The sequence below is a fragment of the Galeopterus variegatus genome, unplaced genomic scaffold, assembly GCF_000696425.1.
Source record: "Galeopterus variegatus unplaced genomic scaffold, G_variegatus-3.0.2 Scaffold6048, whole genome shotgun sequence".
Lineage (NCBI taxonomy): Eukaryota > Metazoa > Chordata > Mammalia > Dermoptera > Cynocephalidae > Galeopterus > Galeopterus variegatus.
Window position 1 is genome coordinate 35827 of NW_007732159.1, and position 11912 is coordinate 47738.

The 11912-nt window shown below is 46.3% G+C and overlaps 1 non-coding gene and 1 pseudogene across 1 annotated transcript; both read right to left on the reverse strand.

The window, feature by feature from the left end:
* Nucleotides 1–6810: 6810 nt before the first annotated feature.
* On the reverse strand, nt 6811–8194 carry LOC103605747 (annotated as a pseudogene).
* A 2436-nt stretch (nt 8195–10630) lies between these two features.
* Nucleotides 10631–10702, reverse strand: TRNAC-GCA. The gene has a single exon. It is a non-coding gene; the product is annotated as a tRNA-Cys (tRNA).
* Nucleotides 10703–11912: the final 1210 nt, after the last annotated feature.

Genomic DNA, 11912 nt, shown 5'->3' on the forward strand with positions numbered 1-11912 from the left:
GGGAGTGCCACCGCGCTCCCAAGCGGTGCACTCTCCAGTGCGCCACCAGGCCGGCCCGAAACCGGACATTTTAGATAATATATTGTAACAATTCTGGGTGCTGCTCACCCCCACCCCACTTCCAGAGCTTGTTGTTGTTTGCTTGTTTATTTAGCTAGCAACTGGCTGGATTATTTTAGTGAAGTCTATTTCTCCACTGCTATGTTAAACCTCTGCTGCTCCATACCCAGGATGGTCACCCTGGTTGACTGGTTTTGGTGTTTCTTTTCCTGAACACACCTGGCTGCTAAGCTCCACTAGGTGCCAGCTGATTGCTCTCTTGTTTTCAACAATGCCCTGACTACAGACTAATCAGCTCCATAGAAGAAATATCTCTGGAGGTCTGTGTTTGATATTTGTTCTAAACCCAGGCTTCGCCCCCAGTTGTCTCTTTCACTAGTTCTCTCCTGCAAACTAGCCAGCCTACAATTTAGCCTTCGTCTTCACTGAGTCTACAATTCTCCCCCCAATTGTCTTTCACTACACATTTTAGTGCAGGCTTAGGCTTCACGTTCTCCATGCTCTACTACAAATGAAGTCATTCCTTCAAGAAGAGATTAGGATCTTATCTGTTTAATGGCCTGCTTTTCCCCCCAGGCAAAATCTTTGAGCCAGAGCTCAGGGAGGGACGATGGCATGCTTCCGTTAAATAAAAATTATAGGAGGCCATTGTATTGCAGGCACTTAGTTCCTGGCTAGGCCCCCAAATACCAAACTAAAAACAAAAATTTCCATGTCACTTAGGTTGTGATCTGACCTTCACAGAAATCAGGAGAAAGAGATAACAGCCAACTTCCCGAACAGGCCTGTTTAATCCTTACACAAAACAGTCTGAAGTAACCTTATGTTAACTAAACAGTTATTTTTCCATTTTTCTGTCCCCACCTTACAAGGAAAGTAACTTTAAAATGACCAATCTGCTTTTCGTTCTTTGTTTCTGCTTTCTTTGGCCTTTTTTCTGTCTCTAAAACCTTTGTTATTTGGGAGCACTTCTCTGTCAGATGGTGTTTACCAGGCCAATCCTCACATTTGGCTCACAATAAACTGCAAAATTATTTCTGCCTCAACAGCCTTAGTTTCAACTGACACTTCTCTCTGACACCCCTAATTTAGAAACTAACTGCTCAGTGCAGGGGGGAGGGGACAGTAACCTGAGGTCTCAGCATGCCTCTCCTGGCATGGAACTGCAGCCTTACAGCCCAGGACAAGGGTGATTGGGGTCCCAGTATTCTCGGCAGTGCTGCACATGAGATAGAATCTCCATTCCATGGGTGGAGGCTGGGTGGAAGAAGCGAACCCCAGCCTCATGACCACAGTTGCAAGGGACATAGACTCAGCAACTGGTAGCTGGGGGCAGGATGAGACATGCTGACATGCTGCTCCTCCTGAGAAGAAAGCCCTCTTAACTGGGGGCTGGCAGGAGAGGGATCCCTGTGTTCTTGGCTGCACTGGTCTGGAGTGGAGTTTCCACTTTGCTGATCTGGGAGGGGGGAGGGAGGTAGTGGTCTTCATTCAAATACCCCAGATCCTTGCATTTCTTACAAAGTTTTTGTAGATTTTCTTATAAAGATGCTTCTTCATTTGCTATACTCGCCTAACCGTTTCCAGAGGTGATAGTTGCTGTGTTTTGTTTTCTTTTTTAAATAATTTTCACCAGTTTTACTGGGGGCAGGTCAGTAGTCCTCCTCATGTTACCAACTTGAGAGGGGTCTATCATCCAATGCCCAAATGTCTAAACAATCTCTCATGCCAAAGTTTGCAGTGTTAAAGATTAGCATTTAGGGCCAGCCTGTGGCTCACTTGGAAGAGTGTGGTGCTGATAATACCAAGGCTATGGGTTCAGATCCCATATAGGGATGGTCGGTTCACTCACTGGGTGAGTGTGGTCCTGACAACACCAAGTCAAGGGTTAAGATCCCCATACCGGTCATCTTAAAAAAAAAAAAAGATTAGCATTTATTTGGATGGCCATTCAAAGGAGACCATGGTAGCTAAAGGAGATTTTAAGACCCTGGACTCCCCAATAGCTTAGAATTGCAAGAATTTTATAGAGCAAAAATCATGAGTGGCTGTCCCAGGAGTCAGGTGTGAATGTGATTAGTCAGCAGCATGGGTTTGGATCCCATATAGGGATGGCTGGTTCACTCACTGGCTGAGTGTGGTACTGACAACACCAAGCCAAGGGTTAAGATCCCCTTACCGGTCATCTTTATAAAAAAAATCAGGGTAATTGGCATATTCGTCATTGTAAAAATCTATCTTTTCTTTGTGGTAAGAACATTTGAGCTCCTCTCTTCTAGTCATTTGTTGGGAAAATAGAAAAATTTAATCAGGCCCTCTCACCTTAGGTCAGGTTGGGGGTGGTGCAGCATTCTTTGTAAGCAAGTTATGTGTGGGTGGGGTTAGTGCACATGTATAGTGCCTCAGGTGGCCACCACACCAAGCAGCCATGCCTTTCCAACCTATGGCTTCCAAGGACTTGTTTGCTTGTTACCTAGCTCATAGACCTACATGTAAGGGGTCTGGTGACCCAGCCTGGCATGTGAGGGGTCTGGTGACCCAGCCTGGTGTGTGAAGGGCTTGTGACCCAGTCTATGAATGGGCTTGAGGGGTCTGGAGTGCCAGACCCAGCCCTAGCTCAACAATTGGCTCAGTAGGCAGGATTACGGGCAGGTAAAAAGATCACAACAACTGGTGTAGTCATGTAGCTTTACAATTGGCAACGCTGGCAGGATTCTGACATTAGTCATAGTGTCACAATTGGCATAGTCTGTGACAGGATTCTGAGCAGGTACAGGAGCTGATATCTCTTGGAAGAAGGAGGAAATGTGGCTACTTTTGAATATGCTGTGCCCTATGGCCACCTTCCTGTTGACCAGGATCTGGTTGCTGCACACTCTACTGCAAGGCAGCGTAGACCAAGTACTACAATGCAAAACCCCTTGGGATGGGGAGGAAATGTGGTTGTCCTTGAGCACGTGGTGCCCAGTGGCCACTTTTCTGTTGACCGGAGCCTGACTGCTGTTCACTACACTGCAGACTGGTCAAGATTTGTGGCAGAAAGCAGAGTTGTTGGAAGCACAAATGATTATCCTGGAGGGTGATATGCAGTGACTGGCCACTCCTGCCCCTCACACCAGGGAAGACAACCAACAAAGTTGTGAGTTGGAGGAAACTGTTGTGCATGAGAAACTGAGACAGTAAAGCAGCAGAAACAGGGAGAGCCACTGGCTGCTGCAACTATTGGACCTAGGGGTGGATGGTGTAACGTGCTTTAGAGATGATATAGTAAATGCATGTTGCATTTGTCTGAGGGCAAAAGGCTCAGAGGGTGCCACTTAAACCCAATGGCCAGCTGGGTGCCATATAAACCTGAGAAAAGAGTGCCACACACAGATGGGCAGACGACCCAAGGATGGGTGCCCCTGCAGAATTTCAAGTATGTTTTCACCTGGTGGAAAGGTGGAAAAGTTAGTCTCCATTACTACACACCTGTCTCAGTGGCAGCAGTTACAAAAGAGCCACAGATATGCACAAGGGTGAGGTAGCCATTCCTTGATGGACTGGGTGAAAGCAGCTGTTTGAACTGTGTGGGCAAGTGCTGCAGAACTGCCTGAGACTGAGTGAATAGCCGGTTTAAGCTGAGTTCATTGAGGTAATTCAAAATCCAGAGAAAAATGCAAGGGTGAAGCAGATAAACTGTTTGCTAAAGACTTTTCTTGATGGTGAGGCAGCCAGATGCTAAAAACCAGGACAATGGGGAAAGTGCCCTAAAGGCATTTGAGAAGTTTGGGAGAGTGCCCTTTCCATCCTAGAAGGACTGAGTTGTCCCAGAGGACAGACCTGAGGAGTCATTGCCCTCCGCAAACTGCTCCCTGCATCCCAGCCACTCTGGCTGGAGCAATCTTGCCTCAGCACCTCCGAAGAAAAAAAGGCAAAACTTTGGTGGCGTTCACATTGTGTTAAGTTTGCAGGCCAGCAGTGTGTGAGAGCAGTGGAGGTGTGGCAGCCTCCACCTAGATTTTGGAAGATGTATGAAAAAGCTGCGGGACTCAGGCAGAGACCTGCTGCAGGGCTGGAGCCACTGTAGAGGTCATCTATGTAGCAATGTGGAACAGAAAAGTGGGGTCAGAGCCCCCACAGAGAACCCCCACTGAGGAAATGTCTAGTGGAACCAGGATGGTGGGACTGCCACCAGGAGACCAGAACCATGGGGCTGCTGGCAGTATGCAGCACTGGCCTGGAAAAGCTGCAGGTACCAGGGCAGCTCAATGAGCTGCACCTGGCAGAGCTATGGGAGTGAGGTTGCCCAACACTTTGGGGATCCAAGTGCCCCAGTGTGCTTAACGTTTGCCCTGTTTGGATTTCAGACTTGTTTGGGGACTGTTTTTCCTTACTATTCCTCCCTTCTGGAATGGGAACATGTACCCAATGTCCGTCCCACTGTATCTTGGAAGTAGATAAACTTGTTTTTGACTCTTTACAGGTTCACAGCTGGAAGGCCTTTTGCTTTTGGTCTCAGAGGAGACTTTGGACTTTGGAATTTTGAGTTGGTGCTGCAACAAGCTAAAGACTTTTGGGACTGGGATGGAATGTGTAATGTGTGAATGTAAGGGTAATTTATCCTCACTAAGGGAACATTGTAGAAGATTCTGAATGCGCAGATTGTATGGCAAGAGACCCTGAAGGGGTGGATTGTTAGGAAAATAGAATAATTTAATCAGGCCCTCTCACCTTAGGTCGGGTTGGGGGTGGTACAGCATTCTTTGTAAGCAAGTTATGTGTGGGTGGAGTGGTGTGGTGCCGCCACCTTGGCTGGAGTTTACTGCCTTGGGCAGTGGCTGCACCAAGCAGCCATGCCTTTCCAACTTGTGGCTTCCAAGGACCTATTTGCCGGTTACCTAGCTCAGAGACCTGCATGTGACATGTCTGGTGACCCAGCCTGGCATGTGAGGGGTCTGGTGACCCAACCTGGCATGTGAAGAGTTTGTGACATAGTCTGTGAACTGACTTAAGGAATCTGTGAGCTCCAGACTCAGACCTAGCTTGACAATTGCCATCACAAACATGATTAAGAGAGCTACAATTGGCAATGTCAGCAGGATTCCGACATTAGCCCAAGAGCACAACACCATTTGAGAGCATACAATACATTATTGTTAATTATAGATGCCTAGCACTACCATAGACCACTAGAACTTATTTTATCTAGCTGTAATTTTGTATCTGTTAACCAACCTCTCCTGATGGACTTTGGATGTGTTGTCCCCTCCAAAACTCATGTGGAAATTTGATCTCCAACGTGGCAGTGTTGGAAACTGATTGAGTCATGGGGGTGGGTCCTTCATGAATGGATCAATGCTCTCCCTGGGGAAGGGGGACTAATGAGTGAGTTCTCGCTCTATTAGTTCCCAGCGAGAGCTTGTTGTTAATAGGACCTTGGCACCTCATCTCTGTCTTTCTTGCTTCCTCTCTTGCTTCTCTCTCTTGATTCCTCTCTCGTCATGTGATCTGCTTGTACTCGCCGGCTGCTGCCACTTTCCGCCATGAGTAGAAGCAGCCTGAGGCCCGTGCCAGATGCAGCCCATGTGATCTGCTTGTACTCACCGGCTGCTGTCACTTTCCGCCATGAGTAGAAGCAGCCTGAGGCCCGTGCCAGATGCAGCTGCCCCAGAATCATAAGCCAAATAAACCTCTTTTCCTTATAAATTACTCAGTTTCAGGTATTTCTGTTAAAGACAGAAGGATGCCATGATTAATTAGCTGTAGTCAAAGATCCATGAAACACAAGTAATTCTATTTACTTCTCTGGCACTGCTACCTATAATGGTAATGAAATCACTGTTGTCTGCCATCATGAATCCTTTGCTACTGATCCCTAATTAAACCTGAGGGCACATTTCAACCGTAGTATCTCCCATCAAAATCCATGGTCTACAGAGAGTAGGCAATAACGATATTTCAAATATGCTATACCTCCCTTCACCAATGCATTTCTCAGGAGTATAACATAGGGAAAGTTTTCTGAGCTCTCTTTGGATCATAGCCATGCGTTATATGGGCAGGTCTCACAGGAAAATCCACTTGAGCATTCCTAGGTACTAAAGTGTTTGTATTCCTTCTTCTTCATTTCACCACCTTTATCTTTTTTCCCAGTCCATCCTTCAATTTTTTTGAAAAGTTCCTGACATTACAGAATTAACTGAAATGTATTAATATTCCACTCTTACATTTCCATGACAAACAGAAAAATTTATGAGCCAAAAAATAAAAACCAGAACAAAACGAAACAAAAAACAGAGAGAAGGGCCGGCCCGGTGGCGCACTGCTATAGTGTGCCGCTCGGGAAGTGCAGCAGCGCTCCCGCCGAGGGTTCGGATCCCACATACAGACCAGTTCCTGCTCACTGGCTGAGCGAGGCGCGGGAGCAACACCGAGGGCTGCGATCCCGTTGCCGGTCCCGGTCCGGTGCGGGGGTGACACTGAGGGTTGCGATCCGTTGCCGGACACGGAAAAAGACAAAAAAAAAAAAAAAAAAAAAACAGAGAGAAGCTTATAAAATTAAATATGGGTCTCAGCATTAACAGCTGAACAGAGAAAGGAATTAAAATGCTTTAATTAAAAAATCACGAGTGGATGATAAAGTGTGTAGAAACTAAAAATTTACAAACTGTTTATAAAACCTGGAATCGCTGACTGTTCAGAAACTGCACAGATGGATCATGGGTGATGGTGAACAGCAGAGAGGGATCATGGATGGACTTCATTGTTCTAGCTCCTCCCCATGCCACCTGTCTCCGAGGAAAGCCTGACATTGATTAGATTTTGAGCCAGGCTAATGCTGGCAGCAGATCCAGTGATGGTAATCTGCCTATCAGTAGATCCTTCCACTAGGTTCGCAATTTTGATCTGCGCCCCAGACATCTGACAGGTCTCATTGATGTTGGAGCCTTGACGCCCAACTATGCAGCCAATCAAATTGTGGAGTTCTTTTACCTGACTGTAATCCTGCACCAACTGGGCCAATTACCAAGCTAGGGCTGGGTCTGGAGCTCACAGACCCCTCAAGCCCGTTCCAGACTGGGTCACAAACCCTTCATACGCCAGGCTGGGTCACCAGACCCTCCACATGCAGGTCTATAAGCTAGGTAACCGGCAAACAGGTCCTTGGAAGTCACAGGCTGGAAAGCATGGTCGCGCTGGGCAGACACCCACCTGCCTGCTTCACTAAAACTACTCTCTGAAGAACACAAGAATAGCAACAAAACTAAAAATACATTGGTGCACATGCACACTAAGTCCACACACACACACACACACACACACACACACACACACACTATTTGCTTACAAAGGATGTGCAGAACCACACCAAACCAGACCCGAAGCGATGGTCCTGACCAAACTATTCTATTTTCCCAACACAAATCATTTCGAATGGTTAGTTCATGAGAAATAGTCTGAGCAGATGCATCCAAACCTGCACTGAATCCGGTGTTGCCAGGTGTCATGGGAAAATGAGACTGTTGTATCACCAACTGGTGCAGCTTGGTCAAATGGCATACTTTCCTTGAATGGTCTAGGCCTGACCACCTGCAAAGATGACTGGACAGCTTGGACTGGTAGGGAATGGTCATGCCCTTTGGGGGTGGAGGGACTGGGAGAGAGTCTCCAACATGACCAGGCAGATCTGTTTGACACACTCAGTGATGGATTGCGGAATGCCAGCAATAGTGATGGCTCGCTCAGTTGAGTTGGGAGCATATCCCCTGCCACGTGGACCTGAGCCGCTTTACTCTTGTATTTCCTTGAACTTGCAACCACCTTTTCCAATGAGAGAGCCACACTGATGAGCAGGAACCACCAGCCTCAGGGTGACCGGGGGTCTACTGGCCATTGTGCTGTTGGCCACAGAGCTGCTCATGTCCTCTTCCAGTTTGCCAATGATCATAGCAAAGGCTTTGAAGATGGCATTTTTGGGTCCAGCCAAAGTGCTGATTCTCTCAGGACAATTCCCTTCTGAAATGTCGATACCTGCACCACTCTCCTCGCGCATCTTCTTCTTTCCAATGATACTGCCAGCTTCCTTTCCATGCGTAAGTAGCTGGATGGTGAGAGTGGCATTTAATCCACCCTCAATCACACCGGTGTCCATGTCGAGCAGTGTTTTGGGGAGCTGCACTTTGAGTGGTAAAGTCTTTGGTCACTGCTGGGGGGTGAAAGCCAAAAACTGCAGGTGCGAGGTGACTGAGGGGGTAAAGGGGAGCAGATGGGAAGGGGAAGGGTGGGAGGCCGGGGGCAGAACGTGGCGAGGGGGGCCTCGCTGGCGGGCAGAGAAGGAATGGGTCACGGGTGCGTGGAGGAGGGGGGCAGGAGGAGGAGGAGGAAAGGGGAAAGAGACCACCTTTAGATTGGCCAATCATCTTTGACGCCAATGATGAGACAATCAATTGAGTAATGGAAATGTATCCCAGCTACTGCAACAGGAACACAAATCCAGAATCTTGTTAACTTAACAGATTAAAGTACATTCATTCCAATTAAAATGATCTCTCTTTGGTCAGGGGCTCTCAAAATCCGCTTCCATACCTCAGATTTTAAGCCTGTTTGATATGGAAGCCTTCTCTTTCCAGATATGACCTTGTAATTGACCCAGCCCCACAGCCTGCTGAAATCTTAGTCTAGTTACGTATCTTTTCCTCATGTCTGGTGTGGGTGAGGTAAAAGGATCGGCTTGATCTTTCAAGGTAACTCCCTCAAGCAAGGCAGAAACAGTTTCATCAAAGAGATGCGGGGGGCCGGCCCGTGGCTCACTCGGGAGAGTGCGGTGCTGATAACACCAAGGCCCCAGGTTCGGATCCCATATAGGGATGGCCGGTTTGCTCACTGGGTGAGCGTGGTGCTGACAACACCAAGTCAAGAGTTAAGATCATCTTTTTAGAAAAAAAGACCTTACTGGTCATCTTTTTAGAAAAAAAAAAAGAGAGATGTGAAGGCTGGCTGGGGGTACACTGGATCCCCAAAATATGTTGATATATCCCTTTTGAAAATCTTGGACTTCATTCTTTTTTGATCAGTATCCTACCTTTCGCATCTGAGACATAAGAAGACTATTAAATAAACTGACATTACTGTAATTCAGCAACCTACATGATCAAACACTACTTTTGGTTTGGGGCTTTTTCAGACATTCAATGGGAAGACTCTCTACACTTGGCCTTGCCTAGAGTAGAGGATTTAGACATTTGGGCTTCCTCATCTTTCTTTGAGGTCCAGTATTGTCTTAGTTTGTTTTGTGCTGCTATAATAAAATACCACAGACTAGGTAATTGATAAAGAACAGACATTTATTTCTCACAGTTCTGGAGGCTGGTAAGTCCAAGCTCAAGGCACTGGCATCTGGTAAGGGTCTTCTTGCTGTATCCTTACATGGCAGAAGAGTAGAAGAGAGCAAACCCACACCTACAAACCCTTTTTATAGCAGCATTAATCCATTTTTAGGGGTGGAGCCCTCATGACCTAAACAATTCCCATCAGGCCCCATCTCTAAACACTATTGCATTGGGGATTATGTTTCTAACACATGAATTATGGGGGCACATTTAGCCCATAGAAAATACAAGCAGAATTATCCACTCTACTGTACAATGCTTTGTGCTATTCTAAGGTAATCTACTGCACCGAAGTCGGGCCCTCACTGAGCACTTCATTCCAGGTGACCCTTGTGTATTCAATTCACCTGTTATTTTGCTGTGTATCAATGACTGCCAGGTTACAATTCCTAAATAACTAGCCAGATGTTTATCAATTTTAGACTCAACAAAACTAGATAACCAATGACACGTCTTCCTCATTTCCTATACCCCACTGCAGGTACCAGTTTTCACACTGTCAGCATTCTGTCTCAAAAATAGAAACTGACAATGGCTAATTGAAACAAATAAGCCAATTATTGGTAGGATGTCAAAAAACTCACAATAGTAAAGGAAATCTAGAGATCTACACTCAGAAAACGAGTAGGACTAAATGGACACCTTTCCCACCAAGTCTCCTTCCCGTCCTCTGCCCACCTGGCAGCCTTCTCTTCCTGGCACCCTCAGTCACACACATGGGGCACCAGCTTGGATTAATCACACAGGTTTAGGTGAATTGTCCTTTAGAATTATTTAATATAGTCTTCCCCCAGATGTATCTGTCAGAATCATCTAGTGCATGTTGAGTGGGAGGAGTAGGAGGAAGAGTAGAGGTATGTGTTGTTTTAAAAATGGAAATATGTACCGCCCTCCGCAGACCTACATATCAGAGTTTGGGGCTGAAGTAACTATGACTGCGTCCTGCCTATGTTCCTCTGTGTAAATGACAGTTGACCAAACATACAAACTCATCACACATCATGATGAAAGCCTCAAACTATTCCCTAGGTGAGAATATGACCTTTGAACCTTTTTCTCCCCTTTCTTTTCGTCTCTCCCCTTCCGGTCCACTGAGGTCCTCCAGATGAAATTAGCCATATTGAAAACCCACCTATAATCTGTGGGTTGAGTCCCTGACTGGCATCTGAGGATGTGTGCTTTGGGGGAAGAAAACCAGTAGGGGGCACCCGGATTTGAACCGAGGACCTCTTGATCTGCAGTCAAATGCTCTACCCCTGAGCTATACCCCCAAGACTGACATAAACTTCCAGATAGCATCATTTCACTCTGTTGCAATACCCAGGTATCCTACAGGGCATTGCAATCGCCATTCATTTTCAGTGAGCCTGTGAGAACCTCCAGAGCTAGATCCCTCAGACTGATGTCCTCTGGCCACCAACCTCCCTTTTCTTTCCCACAGAACTGATTACTTCTTGTTGGACGAGTCCTCTATAGACTATAATTCCCTTGGGGTTTTTCTTTTCTTCTTCTGTATAGAATCGCTCACTCATGGAGTTTGGATGTGTTGTCCCCTCCAAAACTCATGTGGAAACTTAATCCCCAATGTGGCAGTGTTGGAAACGGATTGAGTCATGGGGGTGGATCCCTCATGAATGGATTAATGCTCTCCCTGGGGGATGCAGGGAGTAATGAGTGAGTTCTTGCTCTATTAGTTCCCATGAGAGCTGGTTGTTTATAGGACTCTGGCACCCCCTCTCTCTCTCTCTCTCTCTCTCTCTCTCTCTCTCTCTCTCTCTCTCTCTCTCTCTCGCTTCCTCTCACCATGTGATCTGCTTTTACCTGCCAACTGCCTGTCATTTTCAGCCATGAGTACAAGCAGCTTGAGGCCTGTGCCAGATGCAGCTGTCCCAGAATCGTAAGCCAAATAAACCTCTGTTCTTTATAAATTACCCAGTCTCAGGTACTTCTGTTATAGCAACACAAAATGGACTAAGACACTCACCCATCTTCTTTTGTCCTGTGGGTTTATACCTTTTTTTTATTGATTTATTTTAATCAGGAAAACACTCTTATTTTTAAAAGTTAGATATTTAAATAAAATTATTTTCATGAACAACATAATATAAAGTAAAATAAAACAGTGCTAACAGACCTTTATTTCAGTTGGTTTGGGAAAATAGAATAGTTTGGTCAGGGCCCTTGCCTCAGGTCCCATTGGGTGTGGTTCAGCATCCTTTGTAAGCAAATTGTGTGTGTGTGTGTAGTTAGTGCGCATGGACACCAATGTATCTTTTTAGATTTGTCGCTATTCTTGTGTTCTTTTAGAGGAAGAGAGAGACAGAGAGAGAGAGGGAGAAGGAGAGGGAGAGAGAGGAGTTTTAGTGAAGCATGTGGGCAGGTATCTGCCTTGAGCATCCGCCCAGCACAGCCATACTTTCCAACCTATGGCTCCAAGGACCTTTTGGCCAGTTACCTAGCTCATAGACCTGCATGAAGGGG